The sequence below is a fragment of the Mesocricetus auratus genome, unplaced genomic scaffold, assembly GCF_017639785.1.
Source record: "Mesocricetus auratus isolate SY011 unplaced genomic scaffold, BCM_Maur_2.0 Super-Scaffold_6730, whole genome shotgun sequence".
NCBI classification, from domain to species: Eukaryota; Metazoa; Chordata; class Mammalia; order Rodentia; family Cricetidae; genus Mesocricetus; species Mesocricetus auratus.
The window spans coordinates 87,271,056-87,291,809 of record NW_024429184.1 but is presented as its reverse complement, the minus strand read 5'-3'; the positions used below and the strand labels follow the sequence as shown (position 1 = coordinate 87,291,809).

Below are 20,754 nucleotides of genomic sequence, written 5' to 3'. Positions count from 1 at the left end.
GTCTTCATTGGTAAAATAGAAGGATAGAAACTTCATTAAAAGACATCATTTGACTCCTAACATGGAGGCAGCTGAGGCAGCAGCAGCAGTGGCCATGGCGAGACAAGAAGGCTCCCCTGGGCCTTGGTCTCAGCAGTGAGGTAGTGGCAGGTTCAGGTGCAGCCCCTGAGCAGCAGATAAAACAACAAGTAAGTGTGACGGGGTAGGGACACAGTTCCACAATGTTTCCCTGAGGAGGTCTTTTTAGTACACACGCAGAATTCTTTGCTTCAGTCAAGAAAAGAATTTCAAGACAATCCAGTGTGAAGCAGAGTTGGAGTTTATCCAAAGTAGAGTGCAAGGCCGTCAGGGAAGAATAAAGCCCTCTGGAGTACATGAGTGTGAACCTCCCTTAGAGTGAGTCTCACTTCATTGCCTTTACAATAGCCATGTGTACCACAGGGGCAGGTTTGGAACTAGCTTCTCCAAAGGGCTAGAGAGAACATGAATGAACCACAAGATGGTTCCTGAAGTGTAGATTGTTGATGGGGTAAAACTGTAGGTCAGGGCTGGCAAGATGGCTCAGCAGGTAAAGGATTTTGCTATTGTGCCTGAAGACTTGAGTGAGATTCCACCATTTACTTAATTTTAATTTTTTAAAATGAACCAGTGGCCTGAAGAATTGGTCCCCTCAATGCTGTTATTGTGGGCTTCCTGACACAGTGGCTACAGATGAGGTCAGAAGGGAAAGGAATTGAATTTAAAGACACAGAGTAGGGTCAGCTAGTGAGGGACAAGAAGCCACCTCAGTGTGTGGCCCAGATTTAATGACAGAATGACAAGAAGAGTCCTCTTACCCTACTACTCTAATGACATCTGTCTGTCACCATACCCTGCATATTGTCCTTCAAATCATTTCTAATACCTCTACCAGCTACCCACATGTATCCAACCTTAAGCACAGGCCAGACCCTAGAGGCACTGATAGGACCTCAGGAGTACAACGTTTGCCCTCCAATGATATGCTTGTCACACTTGATCAAATGAAATTCATCTCAGATATAACTCTACAGAAATATAAACAATTTGATACAGTCAATTTGTCCAATTATAACTTGACAAAAGGGAAGATGGATTCTTATTGAACCTCTATTATCAATTAAAGAGAAGAACTCAATAAAATTAATGGTTCATGAATCTTAAGAGATAATTAGGAATATGATATTGAAGGGTGTTTTGTCCTGTGAAACACAGTCTATTAAACTGAAGGGACAGAGAGAGGGCATCAGATACTGACCACAACATAACATCTTACAAAATTACATTCCCACCACTCATCTATTCAAGTCACTTACAAATACCATTTTTTTTTTATTTTTTGGCGAGTGGAAGTTAGGGTCTAGGTACATAACTCAGGTAGTCCTGAAGCTTGTGACCCTCCAGCCCCCAGTTTCAGTGCTTCCCAACCCCTGCAGTGTGTCACCACACTCGACTTTAGAGGACTTGGACCTGAGTTTGTTTTCTATTCTGAACTGAAGAGATTTTCAGAAAGCTCCCTGGCTCCAGTGACAAGGTCTCAACAATGTCAACCCAAGAACCTAGGTACTCTTCCTTATTTCCATGGCTTAGAATCCTGCTCATAGAGCTCAGAAACTTACTCCCTGTTGGGGATGTGCATTTTCTCTTGATTTCATGACTCTTGGTAGCAGTGTCTCTGGTCCATCCCCATCCCAGAGGACCAGCTTGCAAACTTTCCCACCAGGCCCTCATGGCCATGGAAACCAGAGCCTCGGTATCCACAGTTGGAGACTCCGGGCCTCCACACTGACATCCTTCAGAGACTGACTGGCCATGTCTTGACCTCACTGTTGTTCTCAATCCTGACTCCCAAGGTCATGAGTACCCTTCCTCCTGCACTCACGTGCCACTCAGTAAGACACATGTGCACAATTGTTCAGTATTCTATGACTTCTAGTTTATGAATGAAATAATTTCTCTGGAACTGAGTTTTCTAATGCAGTGATATTAGTGATCCACGATGATGCATTATTGTAGTGATTTAGTATTACTTTTTGAATGGTAGACCAAATAACCCAGGACCATTTGATCTTCTTACCAGAGAGACCAAATGTTTCATATATATATATATCATATATTAGTGTGATATTAATATAATATTTGGCAGTAAGGGACTCACATGCTTTTATTGTTGACCTCAGTGTCTATGCTATTGGTGTTATGTTCAGGAAGCAGTCTCCTGTACCAATTCGTTCAAGGGTACTACCCACTTTCTCTTCTAAGAGGTTCAGTGTGGCTGGATTTATGTTGAGGTCTTTGATCCATTTGGACTTAAGTTTTGTGCATGGCGATAGACATGGATCTATCCGCATTCTTCTACATGCCAGCCTCCAGTTATGCCAGCACCATTTGTTGAAGATGCTTTCTCTTTTCCATTGTATATTTTTGGCTTCTTTGTCGAAGATCAGATGTTCATACATGTATGGGTTAATATTAGGGTGTTCAATGAGATTCCATTGGTCTACCTGTCTATTTTTGTGTGAATACCAAGCTATTTTCAGGACTACAACTCTATAATAGAGCTTGAAGTCAGGGATGGCGATGCCTCCAGATGTTGCTTTGTTGAGTAAGGTTGTTTTGGCTATCCTGGGTCTTTTGTTTTTCCATACAAAATTGATTATTGTTCTTTCAAGGTCTGTGAAGAATTTTACTGGTATTTTAACGGGGATTGCATTGAATCTGTAGATTGCTTTTGGTAGGATTGCTATTTTTACTACATTGACCCTACCTATCCAAGAGCATGGGAGATCTTTCCATTTCCTGGTGTCTTCTTTAATTTCTTTCTTTAAAGACTCAAAGTTCTTGTGATGCAGGTCTTTTACTTGTTTAGTTAGCGTTACCCTAAGGTATTTTATGTTGTTTGTGGCAATTGTAAAGGGTGATGTTTCTATGATTTCTTTCTTGGCCCTTTTATCCTCTGTATATAGTAGGGCTACTGATTTTCTTGAGTTGATCTTGCATCCTACCACTGTTGCTTCTGACATAGTCTCAGTCACCAATGTTAATTATAACATTAACCAAAACCATTGTCTTCCATCTCATAGAAGCCTGTCTTCTTTTAGACATTGTGCCATTCGACAGACAGTTTTGTGTGACATGTGGGGCATCTGGACATAGCATAGGATATGGATAGCTGGGATGGAACTAGGGTGCAGATAATGTACATAATCTGGGAGAAGAATTAGGCATGCAGTCAACCAGTGTAGAGCAGTGGCTCAAGGCTGGAGCTGAGAGCTCAAGATTTCCCCCTGCTGGCACATTAGTGGGGTTGTCTCAAGAGAGGCCCTGTGTGTGGGTCTCAGGAGAGTCCTCTCTTTAACTCGGGAGGACCCTGGTAGCAAATCCCTTCTTAGAGGAGCACGCGGGCCAGTCTGTCTCATGCCGGAAATCACTGCCCTCTCCGTATGCATGCTCACACAAAGCTACAATTGCAAGGGCACACAGGCCAGTGGGTAAGGTGGGCTCCAGTGTCATTCCCAGCTCTGTAGCAGACCATTTGCTGTGGCCTCTCCTCACTCTCTGCCACCAGTTCCAGAAACTACACAGATCTTAGTGGAACACCCTGCTTCCCTTCTTCCTGTGGAACCCCTCAGCCCTACCCCACCTCTTGTCCATCTCCATTCCTAAGTGCTGGCTCCCAATACCTAGAAACATCTTCAACCCAGAAACCCCAGTGGCCGCACCTGGCAGCGTCCCAGAAGAATTCCCTGCCAGACAACAGACAGTCACCATGCCCTCCTAAGAACCAGAGAGGGCAATAGAAACCAAGGAACAAAATGCCTACCCAATGACAACAAGACTAAGTAACAGCAGCTAGAATTCTAATCCTCCCAAAACCCTAGTGTCTAGACACTAGTGTAAAAACACAATCACCAACAGCCAGGACAATATGTCCCTACTTCAGCTCATCAACTACTATAGGAGGCCCTGAGAATGCGACATAGCCGAGGCATAAGATAAGGACCTTAACATAGCCTTTATGAGTATGATGGGATTCCTTAGAGAGGAAATGTAAAATTCCTTAAGGAAATCTGAAAACACAAGCAATAGAAGAAAAGCTATAAGTTGAGCTGCTGCATCTCAAATGACCACATGGACAGTGATAGAAGTTACCACAGAAGAAATGTGTGGACCACTTCTAGCATTCCCAAACATCCCATAATGTTGCCAAGCCTCAGGGAGAGGATGCGTTGCTTTTTCTATTGCTGTGATAAAACACCATGACCAAAGCAACTTGCAGGAGAAAGGCTTTATTTGGACTTATGGTTCCAGAGGGGTAAGTGTTTGTTACGGTGGGGAAGCCGTAGGCAGGACAGCATGAGCAGGAAGCTGAGGGCTCACATCTTGAACTGCAAATGTGAAGAACAGTGTGCGGAACCAGAAATGGTACAGGTCTTTAAACTCTGAAAGTCCATCTCTCGTGACACTCGTCCTCTAGCAAAACCACACCTCTCAAGCCTCCCCACGTAGTGCCACCAACTGGGGACTAAGTGTTCAATGCCTGACACAACAGGAGATATTCTCATTTATACCATCACCATGGAGTGCATTCCTACAGACTGAACTTCAGTTTGTTGCCAGTTCTGCAGAAGGGAAGCTGGGTATCAGAAGTTACACTAGTTACAGAAGATAATGGTTGTTGTACATCTAGTTTTTGCACTGGGGTTTATATTCCATAAATGAAAGGGTGGCATGGCATCCCAGGAAAGATATTCTAATAACATGGAGTGCCAGAAAATAGGAATTGCATATGAGCCATTCTCTCTGAATTTGGATGTTCAAACCCTAGGCCTCTAGAAGAGTTAGGTAGATGTAAAGATTCAAAAGAAGATATATATATATATATGTATACATATATGTGTGTGTATGTGTGTGTGTGTGTGTGTGTGTAGGTAGACTGTTGTAGGCATAATTCTAATAGAAGCTATACTGATGCAAACGTATGTCAGTGTTCTAGTGTGGCAGTACATGTCTCTCCAGACTTACATGGAATCTTCATTCCCAGTGTGACAGTGTTAAACCAGTGCAGGAATAGTCAAGCCTTGAGGACTCTATCCTCATAAATAGCATTACTGTCCTTATAGAAGGCTGGGGGAAGGGAGTCAATTTCTCTACTCCATGAAGACACAGAAGGTGCCACCTGTGATTAACAGGCCACCAGTAACATCAGCTCTGCTCTCACAGTGGGCTTGAGCTTCCGAGCCTCTAGAATGGTAAGAAACAACTTTTGTTTTCAGTTTATAAGCTATGCATTCTCTGGCACTGTGATATAATAGTATTAATGAACTATGATGGTCAGCCTATATATACATATGAGTAACACTGACATATTTGTTTATGGTAGACGCTTTGTACTTCACATATTTATCCTAATTGCCATTTTATCTGATGGCCAACTTACAATTCAAGATTGAATTAAACAAAACATATGGTTCTTGAGTTTTGTGTCGTGAAGCATACAGATCAGGGAAACCCTGAGGATGGAGTCTGGGAACCAGACCTAAGACTTACCACATGCCTATCTTTTCAGTTGGAACCAGGTGAAAGGAACATCTGGGGAAGTTTCCAAGAGACCTCCAAGGGGCAGATACAGAAACACGTGTTGGTATGGACACAGAGGAGGAGCCTTTCATGCCAGGATGGATGTGTCCGATGGATATATGAGTGTCACTACTGGCCACACTTGTGCTGGCTCACATCATACATACGAGTCAGTACCTCCCTTGTGGCAAGAGGGATGGGGTGCCAGACGTTTGGTAGGGTGCTGTGTTACCTTCCCATTTCTTTGACAGCAAAGTTGAGAAAATCATTTGGAAAGGGGGTGATTTTCCCTCTGGGTTTCGGAGGTTCAGGTCCACAGTTGCCTTAACCTGTTGCTTTGTGCCATGCTGGCACAATGTATCATCGTGGTAGTGTGCGGTAGAGGTGGCCAGGAAGCCAAGAGCAGTGGCTCTCAATGTTCTAATGCTGCAACCCTTTAAAACAGTTCCTCATAAATTAATGTCGTTGCTACTTCATAACTGTAATTTTGCTACTGTTATGAACTGTAACTATATGACATATGGCCCTTGTGGGGTTGTGACCCAGAGATTGAGAACCATTGGCAAAGAGTGAAGAGAAGAGGTCAGGGCCCCAATATCCCTTCTAGGGAATGCCTCCAATACTCTAACTTCTTCCTCACTAGTACCTTGGACTGAGGACCAAGCTCTGAACAAGTGAACCTTCGGGGGTTGTTTCACGTCTAAACCATACCAGTGTACAGTTTTCTCTGCTATTTTTCTACCTAAGATAGTTGGACCGACCACAGAGTGAACTCATCTTCCTACAACCAATTAAATTGTTCTTCTTCCCACACTTAAAATTTTATTACATCACATACAGATTTCCTTCTCCTCTACCCAGATTTAAGTATACAATTACTGGAATTGTATATACATATATACCCTTGCGCACCATGGACATGCAGTGCCTGAGGAGGCCAGCAGGGGGCACTGGATCCTTCCTGGGAACAGAGTCAAAGATTGTTGTGAGTCACTATGTGGTTGCTGGGAACTGAACCCTGGGTCCTCTACAGGCGCAGCAAGTACTCTTAACCATTGAGCCATCTCTCTAGTCACCAGTGTTTTAGATCCTATCACTAACAATTAGCTTCTTACTCTTTACAACATTGTATAAAGAAGACGAAACCACAGTATTATGTTTCTGGCCTGTCTACTGTGAATCAAATAAATGTGACATTCATCTGTGTTGTGTCTATCAGTGGCTTTAAATAAGCTGCACTCAATCTTTGGTTATGTGAATGCACTGAAAACTATTTATCCTTAATGCACTCAGGGCAGTGGGGTTGTTTTCAGTTTCTCCTTTTGCATTTTGATGAACAGATTGATAGAAAGTTTCTTGTTCTTGTCTTTTCTTGTCCTCTGCATTCATCTCTCTTGTGTCAGGAACTGCCAGGTATGCAAATTCTGATGGACCCCCTGGATGCTGTGTAGCTATGTAGCCACCAGAGGAGTAAGATGCCGGAGCATTACTAGTAAGCCATGGCCACGTGGTGATACACAGATTAGTAAAAATGGGTTAATTTGATTGTGAGAGCTAGTTAGTAATATGCCTGAGCCATTGGCCAAACAATTATAATTAAGCCTCAGAGTGATTATTTTATAAGTGGCTGTGGGACTGGGTGGAACACATAAAAGCTTTCCACCACAACATTTAGAGAGGTCAGTGTTTGGAATTTTATCTATTTTAATGGGCATTTTTTTCATGAGCTCCATGAAAGTCGGGCATGTTTTCATGTGCTTACTGGCCATTTCGAATTCTTCATTGTTAAGCAACTGTTCAAGTAGCTCACCATTTGTATCTACCCAGTCTTCAGTTAAGACAGGAGATAGGCACACAGTGGCATTATTCTGTTAGCGTTTGACAAGAAAAGCAAAAGTTGGTGTGTGTGTGTGTGTGTGTGTGTGTGTGTGTGTGTGTGTGTGCAATATGGAGCTACAAGGACAGACAAACCCGGGCTGCCTTTTGTCTATTCAACTTCAGCGATGCAGAAGACCCAAATGAAAGGCCAAGAACCTTTACACTAGCACTCCCTACCCCTGTGAGGACTTGGTGACACTGAGGAGGAATACCTGGTGTACACAAGAGGATCTCAATTCCAGGGGGGAGAGAAGGGCTTCACCAAGAACCACACCGTACCTTTGCCTTCCAAATATCACACAACCGTCTCTCCTGGTCTCCCTGACCTTAGAGCTTACCAGAAAGGAGTTCAAAGAGCACAGGTACCATATGGCTAGGCTGGCACCAAAGGAGGCAGCTGTGGCCCTGACTGACTGAGGAGATACAGAGTTTTGAGGATGACCAAACAAATTCTTAGTACTGGAACGTTCATTTGTAAGTGGCAAATCACTTAGGAATAGTTTCACTCTTTTGCTAATGTTGCTTAGATGCCATTTATTTATTTATTTCTCTGTGTCTTCAAGCAAAAAAAAAAAAAGCATTCATTGCAGGAGGCTGAAATTGGAAGGGGCCCTTTGCCATCTCTTGTGACTTTAAACCTAATTCCAAAGAAAGAGGCTCTTGTAGGCATGTGTATCTTGAAGCACAGAGGCTGATGCATGCCAGAGTGGTATGTCTGTGCAGATTGTCACCATCACAAGACCCCAGTTTATAGCTTGCTCTCTGAAGCCTGACCATCCTGGGCAGCAAGATGAAAGTCTGATACTGAAGCATAATGGGCAGGTCCTGCTCTCCTGCATCTGTTCACCCATAGATTCTGGTTCTGAGTATCTAGACTCACTTCTCCAGTGCTGGAGTTACCCGCAATGCAAGTCTGTCTGTCTCCTTTTCTCCAGTTTAAAAGGCACAAAGAGTAGGCTGGGGTTATTTTGGACAGTGTAAGTTTCATTTAAATGTTAGGCATGACATCTAAATAACAGAATCATATTCTCTGACTCACACTCATCTTGTGGTCACTTGGGGCCCTTAGATCTTTTTTTTGATCATTTGCTCATTTTTTGCTTTTCAATTTTTATCTCTTTAGATGATGGGCTAGTACCTTGTATGGACTGAATATGGGCAGGACTAACTGATACAAGATAAACTGCATTGGATCTGCATTAAAAAGATGTCCCCTACCCTCATTTCCTTTCTCTGGAAAAAGGAATTCATTTCGTTTCTGTCCAGTTAGTCTTCTGGACAGAATATCATCTTTCAATATTGTTTACTTGTCTGTCCCATAGCTAGGCTCCCTTCACTGTCCCACATCTTTTGAGTTCTTAGTATTATGCCCTGTTCTGTGACTTGGGATACCCATTTTCCTTCAGACAGTAGAACAAGGCTCCTGTTTTCCTAAGCTACTGCCTGAGCTCTGGCATCCGGTGGACCATGCACGGCTGGGATGAAGCTAATGGAAACTAACACAACCACAGTGAATTTTACCTAAAGCAAACCATTTCAACACTTACAGCTTCCCCATTACTGTAACGTGTTGCATACGCACGCACGTAAGGATGTGAGCGTCAACAGCTGAAACGGAAACCCTAACAGCTGGGTTTCTAAGCCCCTCCTCCCAGACAGTGCTCCTCTATTACCTGAGCATCCCGACACCTGGGATCCAGCACAGTGCCCGACATGGCAAGATGTGTGTCTCAGTTATTCCTGGGAGGAGCTAAACAGAGCGGGATGTGAAAGCAGCTGTAGGTAGGTGGCAGTATGGTACGTGGATTCAACACCCTGTGTTAAGATGTTGCTGTTTAGCAACGCTGAACCCTTATCTTTGTGGATGGGGCACATCACCAAATGTTTCACAGCCTCAACTTTGTCACCTGTAAAGTGGAAAATAACTAGCTCACTGGCACTGTGAGGATTAAGTAAAAGTAATCTGTGAGAAATGTTTAATATGCGATTCTCCATTGTAGCTATTACTAGATCACAAACTCGGATAGCTATGATGGCTGAGTAGATCTGAAGACATAAGAAAAACGGAATGAATATTACATTAGCGGAAAAGTCACTGATACAGTAACTGCAGATTTCAAAATAGTCATTTCTCTGATACCACTGAAGTATGAGGTAGGAGTGGGGGAGAGTTGGAAAGGTTATCCTTTTCCATCTCTTTTAAACAAAACCTGAAACCTGGGTTCATGTATCTTGACGGGCCTGCAGGGCGGATAATTTTGGCAGAGAGGAACTCAACTCTATAATTGTGTTGACTGCAATAAAATTGGCGGTGGCAGCAATCAATCTCTATCAAACATGGCTGGGTAGACCAGTGTTTGTGCTGGTACTTCTGGAGAACCGGTGACTTATTGTCTGCACTCTAGTGGAGGTCCAGTCCTAGCTTTCCTAGGACTTCCAGGTCTTTCTTCAAGGGCAAAAGGGTCATAGCTCCTAGAGGAAGGATCCACCCGCGCTGCCTAGACCATTTCCCTAGAAAAGGGCAGGATACCAGGGCGTCCAGAGGACTTCCTTCAGACTGGAGGAGGGGGCTTCCAGACGGTTAACCATTCCCACTAACTGTCCTGTGGTCCTACTGTGTGTCGGAGAGCCAAGGATCAAGTTCCGCTACGGTTGGGCATCTACAGTTCCAGAGGCAATAGGTGCCTCCCTTCCCAAACTGCCCGTGGCCTACCCGCAGCGAGCGCTCCTCTCGCACCCCAGCTCCAGGCTCTTTACCGGGCTCAGGATCCCGGGTGTAGGCTGACCGTCCCCAGGAGCTCCGGTCCTGCAGCCTGGGGGGCACCGGGTGTGCACCTGGGCGGGGCCGCATCCCCGGCGGCGCCCCCCGCCCCCGCCGTCTGGCCGCGAGCCGGGTCCCCGCCGCAGAGCCGGGGGAGGAGCGGCCGAGGCTGAGTTGAGACAGACCCGGCCTCGGCGCGGTGGCGGTGGCAGTGGCGGGACCGGGTCCGAAGCCCGACAGCACCGGCTCTCTCCCTCCCTCCCTCCCATCAGTCGGCAGGGATCCCCAGCGAGCCGGGGAGGAGCCGCGGCGGCCGCCAGACAGACTGCAAGTCCTGAGAAGGCGAAAGGGGGGCGGGGAGCTCCGGGAGCCCGATGGCAGGTCCCTCTTAAAGAGCCACGCCGCGCCGTGTCGCGCCACCCGGAGCGCTGCCCCTCCCCCGCAGCCCGCAGGGCCGGTGGCTGAACTGCACGGTGGGCGGTCCGGCTCGCCCGTGTAGGGGCTGCTGCAGGTGAGTGCCGCCCGCCGCGGTCCCTGCGTATGGCCGGAGTTCACCTCTGAGCCGGGCCGGGAGGAGGGGGCGGGCAAGGGACCGGGATGCCCGCCAGCCTGCGCCGGCGACCGCTGCCCTCCCAGTCCTGGCGTCCCCGAGACCCGCACACCAGGTCTGCGAGGCTGTGTCGCGGGTGGGCGCGCAGGGCGGCCGGGGACTGCTCGGAGTGCTCGTCTGGCAGAGTCTTGTCGACCTGGACCCGGCGTTCTAGAGTGTCCCGCTGAAGCTGCTTCATCCCGCAGTGCCCAGCGGCCCGGGTGGGCGCCTGGGTGCCTGTCCCAAGCGGCGACGCTCCTAGGCCTGTGTGCGAGCTGCTGTAGTCGTGGGGTACTGGGGGACTGGAGGTCAGCAACGAGAAGGCGGCGTGGGAGTCTCCGCCTGCACCTTGCGCCCCGGCTCCAGGCTTTCCAGCCCTCAGACGGTCTCCCCGGGTCCCCCCACCCCCCTCCCGCGCGCTTTGACGTCGGCCGCGGGCTGCCCGGGGCTCCTGGCATTGGCTGGCAAAGTCGATTGTCTGGGGCGGCTGCTGTTACACTTAGGCTGGGTCTCCGGGCCGGGAGGAAGCAGGCGTGTGTTGAATTTCTCTTTGACCCTCACGGTGGAATAAACAGGAAGCGAAGAGCACCCAGCCGGGCCCTGCACTTGTCTTTGTTGTGGGCTCTGCGCTCCACAAACTGGAGGAGGTTTCCCGGGACCCCTGCCTGGCGTGCCGTCTGGGTACGGCTGGGGGCGCGCCCTGTGAGTACGCTGCTGGGAGACAGTGGGCTCTCTGTGCATTAACTCGCTGTGGTGCCACAGAGAGCATTTGCTTGCTTGCTTGTAAACTTTTTTTCTTTTTTTTTTAAATTGGAGGGTTCTCGGTGTGCAGAGGTTTCAGGACCACAGGGGCGCATGGTGGGTGGGCGTCATTCCAAGAGCCCCCACCAGGCTCGTGTGTTCCGGGTTACCTGGAGAGGCATCCTCCAGTCAGGACAGTGAGAAACTCGTTAAAACAAGCGGGGCTTCCTAGTTTCTGCCCCAGCACAGGAGTGACAGCGACTGTCAGTGGCCACATCAGTCAATGTAATGTTTTGTTATTCCACAAAGACTCTTAATGAGCTAGAATGGATTATTTTGCTTTGACTTTTCTTTTTCCTCTGAGTCTGTTTCCTTTGTTTTTCTCTTCTTCTTCTTCTTCTTCTTCTTCTTCTTCTTCTTCTTCTTCTTCTTCTTCTTCTTCTTCTTCTTCTTCTTCTTCTTCTTCTTCTTCTTCTTCTCCTTTTCCTCCTCCTCCTCCTCCTCCTCCTCCTCCTCCTCCTCCTCCTCCTTCTTCCGTTTTTAATTTTACCACCTTGCCATCCCTGAACTCCTCACTAAAAGTTAGAGTTAATTATGGCTATGATGTTTCCTGGTGACCTCCTGTGTGTTAGGTATTGAGTTGTGAAGTGAGATGTTGATCTCAAGAACCATGTTTGAGGTAGAGCTGGGTAGAGATGGTGAGTCCTACAGGATCTTCAAAGTAGAGTGCTGGAGCGGAGAGGCAGCCTTCAGTGACACCTGGCTTTCCTAGAATGCTGATGCCCCGGCTTTCAGTCCTACCAACAGGTACGAAAAATAGGGGCCTATGCGAGATCAGCACTGCCAGGCTCACTTACAGTGGCCCTTTCCATTAGTTTGGGTGTCCCCAAACCTTGTCCTCCTGTCTCTAGCTAACCTGGGCCTTCAGGACTGTGTGCTGGATTTCACGGAAGGTTCTATGTAGTATACAACACACCATTTTGTAATGTCTTAGAGTTTAAATTCAGCTTTGGCATTGTGAATCTGCCTTCGCACATTCCTTTAGGAATATAAAACAATATCAAAGGAACAATACCAAGTTTGAATCATCACATGGACAGTGAATGGGTCTGAATATTACCCATGTATATTTATTGAGTTTTAATATTTGTTTTCTGTTGTCCCTGAGAAAGCTTAATTCTTAAAGAGATAACTTTGCTGTTAATGAAGAACACAGGTTAAGAATTAGAACTGGGACTATAAATGTCAGTAAGGGATTTACTGTAATGGAGTTGTAGCCACCTTTCCCTTGTTTAAACAACAATAACAACAACAACAACAAACCCTCTAGTTTCTTAGCATTCCACTCTTCCCCCTGGAAGAGTTCACTGCCCATGTCTATGGTTCCAGTTCCTGTAGGCTTGTATTTGTGTTGGAGATGCGTCTTGCCAGCAGGTATTTAAGGATATCTTTGAATCCTTTTGGATGCTTGCTCTTCATGACCATGACCCTGCAGTGGAACCCAGCCAGTGCCAGGTGCCTCTTAAGGAATTCTGTGGTAATCAGTTGGCACGGTGTTTGAAGTTCCCTGCCCTTCTCTGTTAGAATATAGACATCCATAGGCAAATATTTATTTTGCCCCAACTGCTAACTGTTCTAAGAATAGTTTTCTTGCCTGGCATGCTGAGAGCAAGGACCCGCCTGCAGAGGTGTTTACAGCTTGGGTCTGTGCTGGAGTCTTGCTTGACTTAGCAGCCTGGCAGAGCAACCCTGTAGCTCATGGGTCACTGTCTGATTTTTATTCTGGTTGCTGGAGGGGTGGATTTCTCCACTGACAGGGAAGCAAAGAGGAAAGGATGACTTTTGCTGCCCATGGGTATTTTCTGGCTAGCCGGCAGCTAAGGACCCCCAAACTCTGGATCCCTGTGCATGTACCTTACATTGTTAGTCACTTTATAGTGGTATGTAGGATTGTCTATGTCATCATATAAAGCCAAAGCCCATAGTATTCTGGGTAGGAATACCCCAAAGTGTGTAGACTGGTTAAATCTTTATAGAAACTCTGGTCATTTGTCCTCTTTTCTTTCTGCTGAATCTGGACTTGTGGAGTCTCTAGCATATGTATCTCCTTTGGGGTCAGAGTTGACAGCAAAAACTCCAAAAGTAACAGCAGTGAAAGGACAGTAACATCTTAACCTGGAAAATGTTGGGGTTATTCAACATGATTCATAGGGACACATGTAGTAAATGTTAGTGGTGGCAAACGGCAGTTCCCATGTTTCCCTCCCCTTTCTTCATCCCTCTGTTTCTCCTTGGCTTGCTTGTTCCCTGCTTCCTCAGTCCTTGCCTTTTGTAGAAAAATCTCTCAGAAGCCATTATTTCTCTGATGTCAAAGTTACTCTCTGCCAGCACGGTCTGTGTTAGATGGGAATTACATCTTGATCTATATTATGAGAAGTGAATGAATTTTAAAATGAGAAAATAGGAGCCTGAAGAGATGGCTCAGTCAGTCAGATGCTTGGCGTGTAGGTACCAGGACCTGAGTTAAGATCCCTGGTGCCCATGTAGAAGTCAGTGCAGAAGGTTCAGAGATGGGCAGATACTTGGAACTTGCTAGCCAGCCAGCCTAGATGAGTTGGTGAGCTCCAAGTTCAGTGAGAGACCCTGACTCAAAAAAAAAACCATAGTGGAGAGAGATTGAAAAAGACCAGATATTGACCTCTGGCCTGCACACACACACACACACACACACACACACACACACACACACACACACACAAACACAAACACATACATATGCATGCCCCCACTCCACACAAATAGGAATAGGAATTCTGCATACTATTTGAATTTTATGACCCCCAACGCTTGCCACTTTTGAGAGAGAGAGAGAGAGAGAGAGAGAGAGAGAGTGTGTATACATTTATGTCATTATCTTCATATTTGGCAACAAAAGGAAATAAGCAAGAACCTGTACTATTCATGTCTGTAGATTGTATTGAGTTCAAATTTCCAATTAATATTGGTTTTCCTCTGTTGCAGGAAGACTTGAGAATAATGTCTGTTTTGATACATCCATTTGATTTAAATATGGATTACTTTTCTTTGAATTTCTACTAAAAATGGTACTTTGGCCTTTTTTAAGTTGTTTTCGTGAGGACTCTTCTCTCCACCAAGCCTGTTTTCCAGCTAGGTCTTGGAAATTATGAAGAATGTAGCTGCAATTTCTCCCTTGATTGGCAGTCGAGAGCTTTCCTGGACAAAAATAAGGCTCCACTGTGCCAAATGGTTGACTTTTCTAGAATAAAAACTCTAAAGAGTATGCAGAAAGTCTTCTGGTTAATATATTGGCATTCCCAGAACCCACTAAAACCCTGACAGACTGCCAGCATTCACTTAATGAGGACGCAGAATGTCTGGCTCAAATTCCCATGAGTAGAACGAGGTGGGGCTGGATGTCCACACTCTTTATTAATTTTTAATGACTGTAGTTTTGTTTTGCAGATTTTACGTCAGTACCCCGGGCACCCTCACAGCTGACCCCACGTTGCCCCCCTCCCCCCCCTCCCCGTTCATAAAATAGTGTGGTAGTGAAGATCACTAACGGTCACTTCCGACTGCGTGGGTCCTTTCATGGCCGGTTTTCTTCCTTGTTCTTCCTTAGTGTTTGAAGAAGGAAGAGAGGGATGGAACAGAAGAGATGACAACTTTCTTTTCTTTTTGAGACACTTTGTTGTCTGTTGGGGAAAGAGAAGCATTTATGTAACTTTTAAGTTTGTCAGACAGTTTATATGACAGTGCAAGTTGGTGCTTGCCAAGCTCCAGACAGATTGTTAATGTTACATGACAGGGGTAAGTAAATCACTGCTGTCTGCGGCTCGGTTGCACTGCAAACCCACTGTGCAGCCCAGCTGGCTGTGTGCTGCTCCTGGTGCCCGGTGGAAGTACAGCTGCACGGACGGCCCTGCCCGCTGCCCGGAGCGCTGGAACTTGGTTTAGAGGTGAAAAGGATGTCTCTCGCTGTACAGCAGAATCCACTTAACAACTCTCGGTCCTCCCTTATTTATTTATTTATTTATTTATTTATTTATATTAGGCCTCCCATCCCTGGCTCCATCTTGGTCTTCTGGTCTAGACCCACGTTCTTCTTCCCAGGAAAGGGAAACATTTGTAGCTGCTCAGAGCCTGAGGTATTCCACAGCCAAGTTCCAAGCTGTTTACAGTTGTGTTCTTTATGCAGGTACAGAGACCAAGAACAAACCGTCTGCTGTAGATGGGCGTACGCTGTCTGGAAGGGGGTTGGGTGGCACTCCTTGGGCATAATGTACTTTTATCATGGCAGTTTGGCGACTCAGCTGGCAGAGTGACAGGTGTAATGAACTTAATGGTCTTGCTCTAGTTGTTAGTGGACACACTGCTCATATTACAAAGCTACCTCATATGTGGAGGCCCAGCCAAGTGATTTGCAATTCTCCTTGCAGATAGGACTCCAGGCCTGCCTTATTAAGTGACATTAAGGTCAGGAATTGGGTGGGTGTGAGAAACATGTGTGTGCCCTTAGCCACCCCTGCTTCTAACTGCCCCGGAGCGTCTCTTCAAAGCCTTACTTTGAAGAGGAAACAACCCATCCCATCCCCTCTGGCTGGCCCTTCCTTCTCACAGGGTGTGGTGGGGACCCTTTGGTGTGTGTGGACTTCCTGCCCTTGGGGTTTGCAGAATGCAGGCTTCCTGCCAAATTGTGCTGGTTCCTGTGTGCTCGCGGGCTACTTCTCTCCAGATATAAGGCAGTTGCTGGAGACGCACAGCTAGCGCTGTTCCTATTGCCTGTGGCCTCAGGGACTGGCAACCTGGGCACTGAGTTGGGGTGGCACTTTCCTGTAGCAGAATCTCATTGTCTAAGGCTCCTTGAACCTGGTCAGACCCGCACAGACTCTGGCACTCAGTCAGAGCACGGTGACAGGAATTCCACTTACAGGCATGTGTCCTCTGCTGGATTCTCTCCTCAGAGCCGCGCATCTATCCGCTAATGTAATCTTCACAGCAGCTCTGTGACAAGCACAGCTGACATCCACGTTGTATGACCCAAGTCAAGGAGTTATCCAAAGCCGTATAAAATTGTAAATAAAAAAAAGGAGCCCTGAACAGCTCTGACCATCTGGCTAAGAGATGTGTGGCTTTGACACTTTGGAAGAGGGCTACACAGACAGGCCACACGTTCTCTATCAGAGGCCATATAAGTTTGAGGAGGAATGTGGTACCATTTCTGTACTTGTCTCTGTGTAGGCCCTAGTAGGAGTCTAGCCCGCTAGCACGCTCAGGGTCCTCCTGTCTACCTCCTCCCCGTGTGTCCTTGCTCCCCTCCCTGTTTTGACTCTGCTCTCTGCTGTCTGGACTGTGGTGAGAGCCTCAGTTCTGAAAACTGGACCATCAGCAGTTCTGTGTTTGCCACATTGTGCCTTCAGTTCCTTGAAAGAAAGGCAAGGCACAAACCAGCAGAGAACTTTTCCATGCCTTCCAAAACTACATGTGTTCCTCCTTCCATGGTGGACTGGAGGGGCGTGGCTGCCTACTTCCTAAGGTTAAACAGACCCACAGAAGAGTGTGTGGGGCAGAGGGAGGCTGGAAGACTTCAAAGTGTCTATTTAGGATTGTGGAGTATCACACTTCTCCCTTTGGCTCTCGTATGAAGAAAAGTGAAAACATATCTTGAAGATCCTGCACTTGGCAACACGGGGCATCAATTAGCCACACAGAGATACGCATATACTCCTTGTAAACACTTGTGCATCTTGGGACTGACAGAGTTCATGTAGGTTTGAGATTATAGGAAGAAGTAAACTCCCCAGAAATGTGCATATAAAATTGAGCTCTTGCTCTGTTTGGGAAACTTCTAATAGCCATGGGAGAGCAAAGGGCAGCTTCTAAGCTCAGTATCTAGCAGACACTTCTTTGGGACTGGAGTCTGGATTGTGTGCCCTTTCCTATACAAATATGCTTCATGGCATCCACTCATCTCCGGGTGTGTTGGAATGTTCATTGGCTTGGTTCACAGGCTGGTCTGGAAGTTCTGGTTCGGGAGATGAGGTCTCTCAGTGGCTGTCCTGGTCTAGGCTCTGTCTTCCTTGTATCCATAACACTTTGGGCACCCAGAACTTGGGCCTGTCCAAGTGTAGCTATATCTGTTACTATCTGGGCAGAAATAAGATTTTTTCCTGTTCATTTACTACTGAAGATAGGAAATACAGAAAGAAAGAAAGAAAGAAAGAAAGAAAGAAGGAAAATACAATTTCCCAAAATTGCCTATGATTCCACCGTTTCTAAAAGAGTTGATCAGTATAAGCACTTTAGTTAATTCTGTTCAGTTTAATGACTGGGCATAAACTCATATATAGAATTTTATTGATTGATTGTAAAATCACATGCAAAGTTTATATATCCTTTTCTTTTGAAACATTGTATTCAATCATGAGCACTTTTTTTTTTTTTTTGGTTTTAAGAAACAGGGTTTCTCTGTATTGTTTTGGAGGCTATCGGTCCAGCCTGGCTTCGAACTCACAGAGATCCGCCTGCCTCTGCCTCCCGAGTGCTGGGATTAAAGGCATGCGCCACCAACGCCCGGCTTCCATGAGCACTTTTAATGTGGTTTGAATCTTGTTCCAAAATATTTCTTAGGATGAGTATATTCTATTCACCTTTAGGGATTTTTAGAAAAATATTTTTATGTGTCTGTGTGCAGGTATGTTCCCATATGTGCAGGCACCCTTGAAGGCCAGAAGAAGGTGACAGACGATTCCTTGGTTGGAGTTACAGGAGGTTGTGAGCCAGCCTACTTGGGTTCTAGAGACTGAACCTCTGCAGAGCAATACTTGCCATTAAATGCCGAGCCGATGAAGTGGTTGCTTCTCTGTGGGACATGTTTGTGCCCTCTGCTGAGGCACTTCCTGTCCTCTGAACTTGTGTTCAAGTGTCCCACAAAGGTCTCAATCCTTCCAGGCTGCTCAGCAAAGCCTTGTCTCCCAAACTGCTTGCTCCTAAATGTTGGGAGAAATGAAAATCATTTTAGTGTAGTGGGGCTTGCATAATCAAAGTCAGTTTTTCATTGAAAGGTTCGAGAAGCTAGAGTTGCAGACTGTCTGAAGTAGTTGAAGGACGCAGAAAGACCTCACTATTCCAGGGCCATTTCTAATTAGTGTACTGTAGTTGTCTTCATAGGCACCTTCATTCCTGAGGTGGGGGAGCTTGTGTATAGTGCAAGGCGTTCATCTGTTCTGTGGGTGTGTGTTGGGGCTATGACTCAGTGCAGTGCCTGGTAGACAGTAGACAGGGTCCATGGGGTTGTGCAAGTAGTTCTGTTTTGAATGAGGCCTTCATAGGAGTGTTCAAAGGGGTACAGACATGGTAAGGACAGATTGTAGTGCAGCTAGGGTGGCTGTCTGTTCCTGGAGTCACTCATCTGCCTGAGCTTTGGACCTCAGGGCAGGTTCTTCTGTGTGTCTGGAGGCACAGTGAATGCCATATCCTTCCCTAGGCAAATACCTGCTCTCACAGGTAGTGGACATTGTGAATACGACAAAGACCTTGGAGGTGGAGGCTCATTAATAGGGTGATGACCATTCCAGAGGCCTGGCTAATGTGGTCCCTTGGCGGGGTCCATGGTGGTTCTGTTTCTTCAGATGGCACTGCTTGGTAGATGTGGTTGCTATGAAGCTATGCGATCAGTGTTAATGGGTAGGCACTAAAACATTCACTCAGTATCCAAGTGTCTGAAAGATTCAGGGCGTGTAGCCTTCCCATGTGTGTAACTGGCTGGCCGGCGCTGCCTTTTGTTTGTCCTCAGTTTCTGGCTCACTCTTGCACCGTGACTGGCTGTCTGGGTGACTTTTGAATGTGTTAGCTGCAGGATGTCCAAGGTGTAGTTGACTCTCAGCTGGCTTGGCTGAATGTTTGTTTTTCTGCTACTGTGGCTATCAAAATTGTTGTCCCACCCTTATCATGCTTAGCTTTGGATTAGTGCTTGGATTATGATCCAATCTTTTTTTTTTAATTCTAGATTAGCGGTCTTGTGTTTTAAAATTTTTTTCATCTGAAAAGAATTTTAAAAATGAGCCAAGTGGTGGTGGTTGTTGTTGTTGTTGGTGGTGCATGCCTTTAATCCCAGTACTTGGGAGGCAGTTGGATCTCTGTGAGTTCAAGGCCAGCCTGGTCTACAGAGTTAGTGCCAGGACAGGCTCCAAAGCTACATATCCTGTCTCGTGTAGCAACTCCTGCCTCTAGGTTCCAGCCCTGTATGAGTTCCTGTCCTGATGTTCTTCAGTGATGGACTATGGATATGGAAGTGTAAACCAAATAAACACTTTCCTTCCCAACTTGGCGTTTGGTTGTGGTGTTTCATCACAGCAATTGTAACCCTAACTAAGACATAGAGTTACAATTAGTTTTATTTAGTACATTTAGTTCAGGAAAACCATAGTGTTTTTTTTTTTTTTGTTTTGTTTTTTGAGTCAGGGTTTCTCTGTCACCTTGGCTGTCCTAGAATTCTGTAAACCAGGCTGGCCTTAAACTCACAGAGATCCACTTGCTTCTGCCTCCTGAGTGCTGGGATCAAAGGTGTGCGCCACCACGATTAGCTGTATACAACTTTTAAGATCTGGGCACACTTGGATGACTAAGGAAGGGCCCTCTCCTGTTGATGGAGAAGGCTGTCCCGGCCTGATCCATTGAGGAAGCTGAGCTGGCATAGGGACTTGAGCATAAGCCCCGGGGTAGCTGCCCACTGAGCCGGGCTGTGGCTCCAGGATTCCCGTAGGTCTTACCACTGGGGCTTGCTTTCACCTGTTTCTCCTCCAGCCCTCCCTCTAGGGCTCTTGTCCTGCCAGACTGCCTGGAAGTTTTGTGAACCCAGAGTTTCTAGATGCCATACCTTACTTTGCTGTTCTCCAACAGAACTAGCTGCCCATTTCTTACATTTTGGAAGGACAAAATAAGATAGGGTGTGTGCAGCCAGTTGGGAGGGGCCCATTACCATACACATTGCTTCCTAAGTGGAAGCTATTAAACCAAATATGAAGTGTTTGTGTAGTGCCTGCCCGGAACTGGGATGTGGTCAGAGGCCCAGTTCATGCTCTTTGGGGACTTAGAGATTAAGAGAAAAATGGAATATGGTATAAGAAGCAACTGGCAAATGAGGGCAGTTCCATGAGCAGGCTTC

At 46.3% G+C, this 20,754-nt stretch overlaps 1 protein-coding gene across 3 annotated transcripts in view; it reads left to right on the top strand.

Moving 5' to 3' along the window:
- The first annotated feature begins 10,634 nt into the window (after positions 1-10,634).
- Positions 10,635-20,754, top strand: part of Ldlrad4 (low density lipoprotein receptor class A domain containing 4) — a 328,936-nt gene continuing 318,816 nt past the window's right edge. For 2 of the 3 annotated variants that reach the window (XM_013116803.3, XM_013116802.3), the window contains exon 1: positions 11,215-11,528. The gene's annotated coding sequence lies outside the window, so the exon portion shown is untranslated. Of the gene's footprint in view, positions 10,749-11,214; positions 11,529-20,754 lie in introns of those variants that run through there. The other variant, XM_005074630.4, reaches the window with a different exon arrangement.